This window comes from Plectrocnemia conspersa, unplaced genomic scaffold (assembly GCF_051122295.1).
Source record: "Plectrocnemia conspersa isolate PC_06_02 unplaced genomic scaffold, ASM5112229v1 ptg000001l, whole genome shotgun sequence".
Classification (NCBI taxonomy): domain Eukaryota; kingdom Metazoa; phylum Arthropoda; class Insecta; order Trichoptera; family Polycentropodidae; genus Plectrocnemia; species Plectrocnemia conspersa.
Genome location: NW_028277165.1, coordinates 22886427 through 22896009, shown reverse-complemented (window position 1 = coordinate 22896009; position 9583 = coordinate 22886427). Strand labels below are relative to the sequence as shown.

Below are 9583 nucleotides of genomic sequence, written 5' to 3'. Positions count from 1 at the left end.
AAGTGCACAAAATGGCTCAAAAATGCATTACAAGTGAAAAAATTGGGGAAATCTAAAAAAAAATAAAATAAAATTTCAGCTTTTAAATTTGTCAAAAATAAAAAAATCCAAGGTTACAATTTTTCCTCTATTTATTTTTGATTTTTGAGCTCAAAATCATAAAAAAGGAAGGCAAATGGAGTGCTGAAAATTTGTTTTGAGCTCAAAAACCTAGCAAAATGATTGAAAATTTGCCAATACAAACAAAGTTGGCTTTGGAAATATAACAAAAAAGCTCAAAGTTTGTGCTACTAAAAGTTTGTACTACTTAAAGTTTGTCTGCTTTAAGAAATCTATACTGTAGAAAAAAAAAAGTTATTTGGTAAATTAGTAAAATTTGTTTAAAGTTTGTTTTTTCAATATTAAAATTTAAGTAATGGTAACAACAGTAAAATTAATACAATTATTGTAAATTACTTTTTTATAATTCTCAAGTTATTGCAATTTCCTGTTTGTATTTAGTTAGAGTTGCCTGTTTCTAGAAACATACTCTTTTAAATCCCTTTGTAAGTAATAACTTCTAATTTAGAATTCTATGAAAAATATAATTCAAAAATAAATCATCCTACTTACTCTTAAAACATAGAATATTCACAAAACATTTGTGAAAAATTAAAAAAAATATTTAAGTATTTTTTTTTGCTTTTTTTTGCGTTTTATATTTAAAATGTCCGTTATAACAAAAAAAAGACACCATTTAAATATTGGATTTCATATTATTTTCCTTCCTTAATAATAATAATTTATTACTAAAATTAATAAAATATATAACAAAAATATTCTATTATATACTACGCAGCACAAAAATAAAACGATAAATCGACAATCAACGAAGATACTTTAGGTTTATTACAAATAATGTAAACGTCTTGTTTTTCTTCTTTAGCGTAAAATAATTGTATATTATAGAAACTGGAAACTCATTTTTGTGCATAGAGGGATCTTAATTATTTTTCACAAATTGCAATCGGAGTCATGTTTCTGTTTCATTAACGTGAGCAAAATTATTTTCGGCTGTAAAAAGTCCTTCGGGAAATTTCGGCGGAATTTTCAAGAATAAATTTATTTGCGGTACAGGCGAGATTTTATCTAATATATGTGTATAAAAAATATTTTTTTAATTAAAAAAAAAATATAATTATAATGTCAGGATTGATAAAATGTATATAATACATCAAAAGTTTGCTATACTATTAATGGTTCAAATTTGCAAGTAACAAAAGGCAGATTCTGAATGTTATATTGTTGAGTTATTACTTAAAATTACGTATATTTATAATACAATAGTTTTGTACTTTCGGGTACAATATATTGCTTCAAAGTAATATAACGCAGATGTCTCACGTCTGCTATGTCTTAATTAGCTTATAATTACCGTGAATTTATTACGCGTATAAGTTATCGTAAATTGTATATACATATGTAATAAGTTAATTACGTAAAAAACAATACTCAAGTTGTATTTAATAATCTATAATTATATGTTTCAATTTTAGTGTAACGATGATAAAAGAAAACCAATAGTAAAAAGTCTTATTAACTCGTAATATCGACCTTTTTCAGTATATTGTACCATTAAGTTTTATGTTTGGTCTTTCACATGAGTGTACCACATTTGGTAGCAAAAATGCAATCAACGGCGAAAGCAACTATAATAAAAAGTTTTCATGATGTAATTCCACATTTTCATATACAAGCGAAAAATTAAATTTTCATATGTGGAAACGCGGAAATCAAATTCAGCAAATCCCGTGACGCATAACCTTAAATCACATCCCATAATCTCATTTCTGTGCGGATTTTCACCAAAACAACAAAAAATGTGTTGAAATAAAATCATCCAACGCACACTTTTTTGCGTATGTACATAGTAAATAATATATGTATATGCATTTATTTATTTTGTTTTTATACAGCACGTAGTCTGAAATTTTTAATTTAATAATAACATATGTACATATTTTATTAATTAAATTAAATACAAATAAGTCTAAAGTGATTTAAATACACATAAAAATGTAGACTGATACATTAAATAATTATATAAAAATAAATAGTTAATCATTTATATCGATGTATAATTCAAAGACATATATAATTAGATATATAATAAGACAATATTAATAGGAGTTTTTATTTATTTAGATACTGGATGGTATTACAAAGAACTAGCATTTAACATGCTTCATTTTACCCTAAAATCACTATTCATCTTTACTTTTGTCATATATTTATAAAAAAATATAGTCTATTGAAGAAGCAAAAATAAGTGTCGATACTCATATTATATATTAGGCATTTATTTAAAAAACTGAAATAAGATATTATTACAGTATTTATAATTTTGTTTGATTTCTCTGGGCAGTAAAAATAAAATTTTTATTTTGCAACAAACAACACAAAAATAAGACTGTAATAAAATAAAACATAACTGCGAATGACGAGGATCGCGTGAGCAATCGTAATCTATGCAAATGGTTGTTCGGATTTTGATTTATCGAATAATTTACTTTTATGTATGCACTGAAGATGAATGAGTAAGAGCATTGATGAAAAATCTGCTTTCTCGGACTTCTATGAGGTGTTATATTGTGCACTCGATCAGTACTTTATTCGAAAGCGCCCTCGAGTTTTTGACGTGACATATCCTAAATGGTTTTCAGTTGAGATAAATTTATGGTACAAGAGAAAGCACGCCTTTCATGAATTATGAAAGATATCAGGTCTGTTTCCGAGAAATTTTGGTCATTATTTTTCCTGTCATCCCCATTATTACAAAATTTTCTAATAATAAATAAATTATGACATAAAATACTTTGCGCAATATTTCTGTTTCGTTTTTTGAGAAATCTTTCTACATAAAGTGACATAAAACTGACTATGGGAGATGAATAAGGAAATTCGCTATGGTATTACGAATTATTTATTATCATGGACAGCTGTGCGAGTGCTGCGTCTGGGACAAAGCCTATATTTAGTGCCCCCCCCCTTGTAAAAAAATAGTACTGATAAATATTTTCGTTAATTTTTGTGGGGATGAAATTAAATTTTTAAGAAAAAATAATCTGAATTTGAGTATATTGCTTCTGATGAATATACTCTTTAAAATGTTCGACTCTGTATAGAAATATGACACAAAAAATTAGATTTATGTAATTAAATAATAGAAGATAGATTTCTATATTCTACCTATTGTATTATAGAAGCCCTCAGAGAATTTGAATAAAATATCTCTTATCACCAAGAACTACAAAATCGCCCTTCTCTACATTGTTCCTTCGTTTTTTTACTATAAGATTACAATTAACATAATTATAAATATCACTTGTTACTTGTGGCAAAAAATCTATTATTTTACTCGCCATAAGGGAGGAAAAATCGTCTATAATGATCGAATAATTACTTTGTTACTTTATTTTCAATCAATAGTATAGATAAATTGCTTTGTCTGTACCGAAATATTAAGATCCTTAATAGTTTGAGGCCAGTTTAATTTAATGAAAGATCTTTCCGCTGAAGTGGTGATTACTAAAACACTATATGCTTATAGTTTTCTGACAAATTTAATCGTGAAATTAATTAAAGGATTTATAAATATTTTTTGAAGCTTCTCATTTAAATACGGAAACACTTTTTTTGCACTATCTCACCTAAAAATTCAAATATCTTGTATTATTGATTGCAAGATACATAGAATATCTATAAATATTATATTTGAACAAGTAAGAAAGCCAAAATCTTGTGAAATCTAAAATAGTTTCTCAATTAATTAGCTTAATTTATTAAATAATATCAATAAAAATAATAATAGAGCGGTGGCGGAAAAGCTGGCGCAGGGATGATGTCAGTGTATTGCTTTGATTCCATAAAATCAATGAAACTTTGCTCTATAATCCTAAAATATCTTATAATTTGAGTTATTTGCGCACTATGAAGAACAATTGAAAGAAATGGTAGAGTAGTTATGAATTTCATTCAAAATAATTTTCTTTACTTCACTGGCAAGTATTGCACTGGCTTTGATATGGCAGTGTATTTCTGGGTATTTTTTTTATTAATTTTTATAGTTTTAAAAAAATGCCGCAATCAATACTATAATGTCAAATTATTTGTAGCACAATAAATAATGGTTATAGCGTCCTATGATCTAGGCGCCGTCGCCTCCTTTGCACGTCATTGAAGACAAAGCCGCTTGAAGTAAAAAGGCAACATATTAGCATTACATGGATTTTAGTAGAATATTCTTAAAAAAATCGTTTTTTAGGGATAGAGCAATAGAAAGACTTATGTACGTATGTAGTTTAAATAATATCGATTTTACCATAAAAGAATTGCCACAATTATTTACACAATGTGAATATTTTGGATGTTATATTCATAAATTGATAATTTATTTAAATGAAATGTCAAGAATTACTTGGCGCAAGCATATTGATTATTTTTTTAGAAATTTCTATTATATTAGAAATGCTCATTTTTTTTTGCTATTTTATTTATTAATTGGAATTGCTTTTCAATTGGTCGCACAGCGTGAATATAAGAGACGTCCTTATATAGTTTTGCGCATTATTGTATATTGGTTTAAAATATTTTTAGGTCAAAACCACTTCTATGTTTTGAATAAATAAATTTTATAACCCCAATATGTCCTGCAGTACAATTTTCAGGTATATTCTAGTGCTTTGGACTCTTAGTCAGGTGAATTTATTTATTTTTCAACCACCTAGTATAAAAGGCCACTATGGAATGAACTAGTAGAAAGGCGTCGTGAGGAGGGGGTGGTTCATGCCTGTTGAAGGTGTCCGGGTCAGTAGTGTGTCAGTGCACACCTGCACCTACAGTCCGACCGAGTTGCCGGAGAGATTCGGCCACGCAATCGCAGAGATCCGCAGCCTCCGGCAGTCTGCCGCAGAGCCGACGCGGAGAGGACGCGTCGCGGACCCCGGCGCGCATAGTGTACACCCCCCTTTACATTAGGGTGCGAGCCACCCAGTGAAAAGTTTGTCCGAAAGGAAGGGCCCCGTCGGTCGCAGCACCGGCACAAGCTTGTGATAAGACTATTGTTATTATTGTAAATCATTCAAGACTGGACGATAATGTGTGGTTGTGAATCGAGGAACAGGGAAACTACTGCGTTGGAAAGGGTAAATATTATTTATGTTTTTGTTTTCGGTCTGTTGGCAAATGCGCGTATCGAAATGGACGTTTTCTTGTCGCTCTGATCTTTCTGCAACATGAACAGGCGGCTTTATACAAAATTTATGAATAAAATTTGATTTTTATATATACAGAAAAAACATAAATAGTGAAATGTTTCTCGAAAATAATATAAGATGATCAATGTTGTTTCTGTTAAATATATTATAAATAAACTGTTGAAGTAATAGTAACGGATAAAAAGTAAACTCACTAATGAATTACAACGTAGTAGATTTTCATAAGTGAAAAACTCCATTAAAAGAAAGACAAAATTTATCATGTGATATACTTTAATTCATTGCAATGTTGCGATAGTAAAAATTAATCAGAAAAATATTTGAGATTATTATGGTTCTTTTTAACTACAACGCAAAATATTCGTCAGTTCATCTCTATACACTTTCTTTTCTAAAAGTTATTTTGTGGTTCTCTCGATGCGCATTTTTTTGATTACATGCCCTTTTCAAGATGTAAGATTTTTATAGTAAAATTATCAGAATAATATAAGAGAATTTTTAGTTATTTGAAACTGAAAGTAGAGCAAATAAATTTAATTTAGAGATAGCATGTGCTTTCATGAAAAATATATAGTATTTTTAATCGTAACATTGGCTATTTTTATGCTATTAAAATATTTCACTAAACGACTAGCTTAACACAAAGAGCTTGATTTTGAGCTCTTATACTTATATTTATAAAAAAATTGGAAAAGCCAATTCTAATAGAATCTTAAAAGATCAAATCACATGATCTTTTAAATTAAAATTATTTTTTTTATGCACAATAAATTATTAAAAAACACATATATATATATATTATACATATTTAAATTTATAATATTAAAAAAAGGAAAATTCAATATTTTTTATGTTTAATAAGTTTTAATCAAAGGTTTGACTATATTTTTATCATTAGGTATATAAAAATCCTAACTTGTTTATGATAATTTATTTTATTAGAGCTTTTACATTCTTTACAATATATGCCCTAACAATAATATAAAAAACTATTTTTTAACGAAATATAATAAACAACTACGCATTTAATAAAGTAGTAAAAAATGAATAATTTAACTTGGGCCTAAAACTACACATTATAGCTTTATGTTTATTTTCTACAGTCTAATTCACATTACTAATGGGTCGATTATAACTTTACTTTTCACACATTTTTTTTTTGTGATTCAATATCTAATTTATTAATAATAAGTAGCAATGCAAAGAGTATTGTAAAACGTTCGTATAAAGTTTTTGTCTTAATTTAACTTTTTGTATGCTTCATAAGGAAAAAAATAAACACACTTTCCGAAAAAGTCGTCATAAACAAAGCATATTCTTTGAGTGAAGGGTATATTTAATTATGCAGTTAAAAACTAATAAATTTACAATAAAGACACTTGAATAAATATTTATTAAACTACATTATATCTCTAAGTTGTATAATGTAGCTTTATTAAGACAATGTTTCAAGGTAATTCTCAGATAGGCACAATTCCGGTTTTACTTTAAAAGCAGACGCTGTTTGAAACATTAAATTCAATAACTAATTTTCATCTTGGAGATATATGCGTAGTTAAGATAAGTTAAGTCAATTTTTAAGTTCAAGTGCAATTTTTATTGTTGAGTTTATGACTTTTTTGCAGTAAAATACAAAGTGTGTCGGTAGCTAAATTCCAGAGGATTCAGAAACTGTAAATTAATTGATTTTTATTAAATTTATTTCGTTAATTACGATTTATTTTTAATGTCCCTTTATTGCTATAAAATGCAGTGATACTTTATTAAATGAAAATTATTGATCTTTCCTGCATCGCTAATTTTTTTTATTTATTTAACAGGTGATTGTTAAACGAAATCTTGCTTAAGTTGCTTTATACAAATTTGTAAAAAAACTTGCTCTATAGTAAAACTAGGAAAATCAGTTCTACGGTTTTATTAAATACACCGAAAAAAATTAAACCATATCTATAACATCAGTGTTTTCATTTAAAGCTATGGAATAATACTTAGAAGTGGCAACTATTTTTAAGGCAGATTATTTCTGCTACACTACCAAAACACACTTAAGTAAATTGCTATGTTTAGAAATTAAATTAGCTACCACATAACTTGCCTTTACTAAAGATTTTTTTGAAATATTTGTCGCTGAGACTTTAAAGGTTTTTTCAGATATTTTTTTTTGTAAATATCATATTCTTTACAGTATATAAAATTTAGTTTTATTGCATTGAAAAAAAAATGCTTTTTTAAAGAAAAATAGTCGCTAGTCTGTTTTTAATGAAACAATCTTTTGTAGTATATTTTCTTTTCATTTCAACAATGAAAATATTTGTAGTTTTTTGATTAATTTAATTTTGAACAATATTGATAAGCGGGCCGCATGAGGGAGTTTAGTGGGCCGCGGTTTATTAATATAATTTAAATATGTTGTTATGATTATAGTCACTATATTATAGTATAGTCACTATATTATAATATATAATTATAACCAACTATTTTAAATATATTAAACACATATACGGTCGGAATAGCGTAGTTCGTAAAGTCACAGATAGGTAGTCCAGAGGCCGCGGGCTCGAGCCACGGCATCAGACTCGAATTTTTATTAATAAAAAATGCGCTAAAACTGCCTTAACTGCGAAGTGACATCTATTAATTATAAATTATATCTTATTTACTACTTTATATTTAATTATATATGTATGTGCCACCGATACAAAGTAAATCAATTATTTGGTCAAAACAGTTGTTGTAAGCTATAACACATAATTTTTCCAAAAATATTTATAACAAAATTGAATGAAAATTTGTTGTAATGGTGTTAATACAATTTTTGGTATAAACAATGAAGCTACACTTATCTTTTCAGTCAAAAAAATAATATTATTAATATAGTACGTGTATACGTCTGTAATATTTCATTTATTATATAACTATGTAAATGCCTTAGTTTTTGATATAAACTGAAAGTATACTAAGTCATATTTATAACTTCAATATTTTACCTTTAATATTTAACAGTCCTTGAATAAATAAAGCTTTATATTTTAATTTAAATATTTTAATATTAGATTCTATTTACTTTAAATATATGATGAGCTATGGCTCTTTATTATAGGATCACAAGTTCTTGGGTACATCATAATTTATTAATCTCCTATATGTTTAATAATTTAAAGTGTAATATTATCTAAAGCATTTTAAATCTATTTGTATAACATGATTCTTGAAGAATTATTGTTATAATACTAAATCAATAACACTATACGAATTGAAAAAATACGTGTATACTTTATATTATATATCTACTCATATTTAAGTGATAAAATATGGAATTCTTAGAGCAAATAATGACTTTTACTCGCTATTATTTGATAGAGGGCATTATGTTATACATTATGCGGGACATGTAACATACAGGGCCGAATTAGGGCGTTCAGATGGTTAATGCCTCTCTCTGGTCCCTCCTAATTATTATCTATATAATATTTACAACGTTTGCCTCTGATGTAACGGAGATAATCTCAACGCGGTCGTTTCTTGTCGTATATTTCAAATTAGACGAGAACACAATAAAGTGTTTGAGTTAATATTTACACTTCTGTTCATATATATATATATATATATATATGAACAGAATGAATGAATATTTACACTTCTGTTCATATATATATATATATATATATATATATATATATATATATATATATATATATATATATATATATATATATATATATATATATATATATATATATATATATATATATATATATATATATATATATATATATATATATATATATATATATATATATATATATATATATATATATATATATATATATATATATATATATATATATATATATATAATATATACATATAAAGAGCTAAAACCAAAAACAGGTCCAACTTATATTTAAAACTCTCGTAAATTTCGTTCGTATTTCAACGCGCCGTAAAAATGATTTATGAATCATTGAAATGAATTTATATCGCCCGCAAAGGGTTAAAAACTTTTTTAAGCGACTTCTAGTGCTCGTTGATATTTACTGTTTATATAAATATGAAGCGCCCTAAAACGTGCTAATGTAGCTTATCTGAGTATTTGTGCCATTATATAATTTTGAACAAAGTAAATACTATTTTATTGTAGACAATTTTTTTTTATCATTTTTTTGAACAATCTGCTTTTAATAATATTTAAGCAATGTTAACAATGTTCCTATGAAATTTACTAAAACTAATAAACAAACTTCTCATTTTTATCTTATTGTCCACGATCAATACCAGCTACGTATCTCGCAGCGTCCAAAATACGCCTCATAAAAATATCAATTTAA

The 9583-nt window shown here is 26.5% G+C and overlaps 1 protein-coding gene across 1 annotated transcript in view; it reads left to right on the top strand.

The window, feature by feature from the left end:
• The first annotated feature begins 4960 nt into the window (after positions 1-4960).
• The window catches only part of LOC148239263 (potassium voltage-gated channel protein Shaw-like), a 204591-nt gene continuing 199968 nt past the window's right edge, over positions 4961-9583 (top strand). Inside the window, exon 1 of the mRNA XM_088183931.1 lies at positions 4961-5183. The gene's annotated coding sequence lies outside the window, so the exon portion shown is untranslated. The remainder of the gene's footprint in view (positions 5184-9583) is intronic.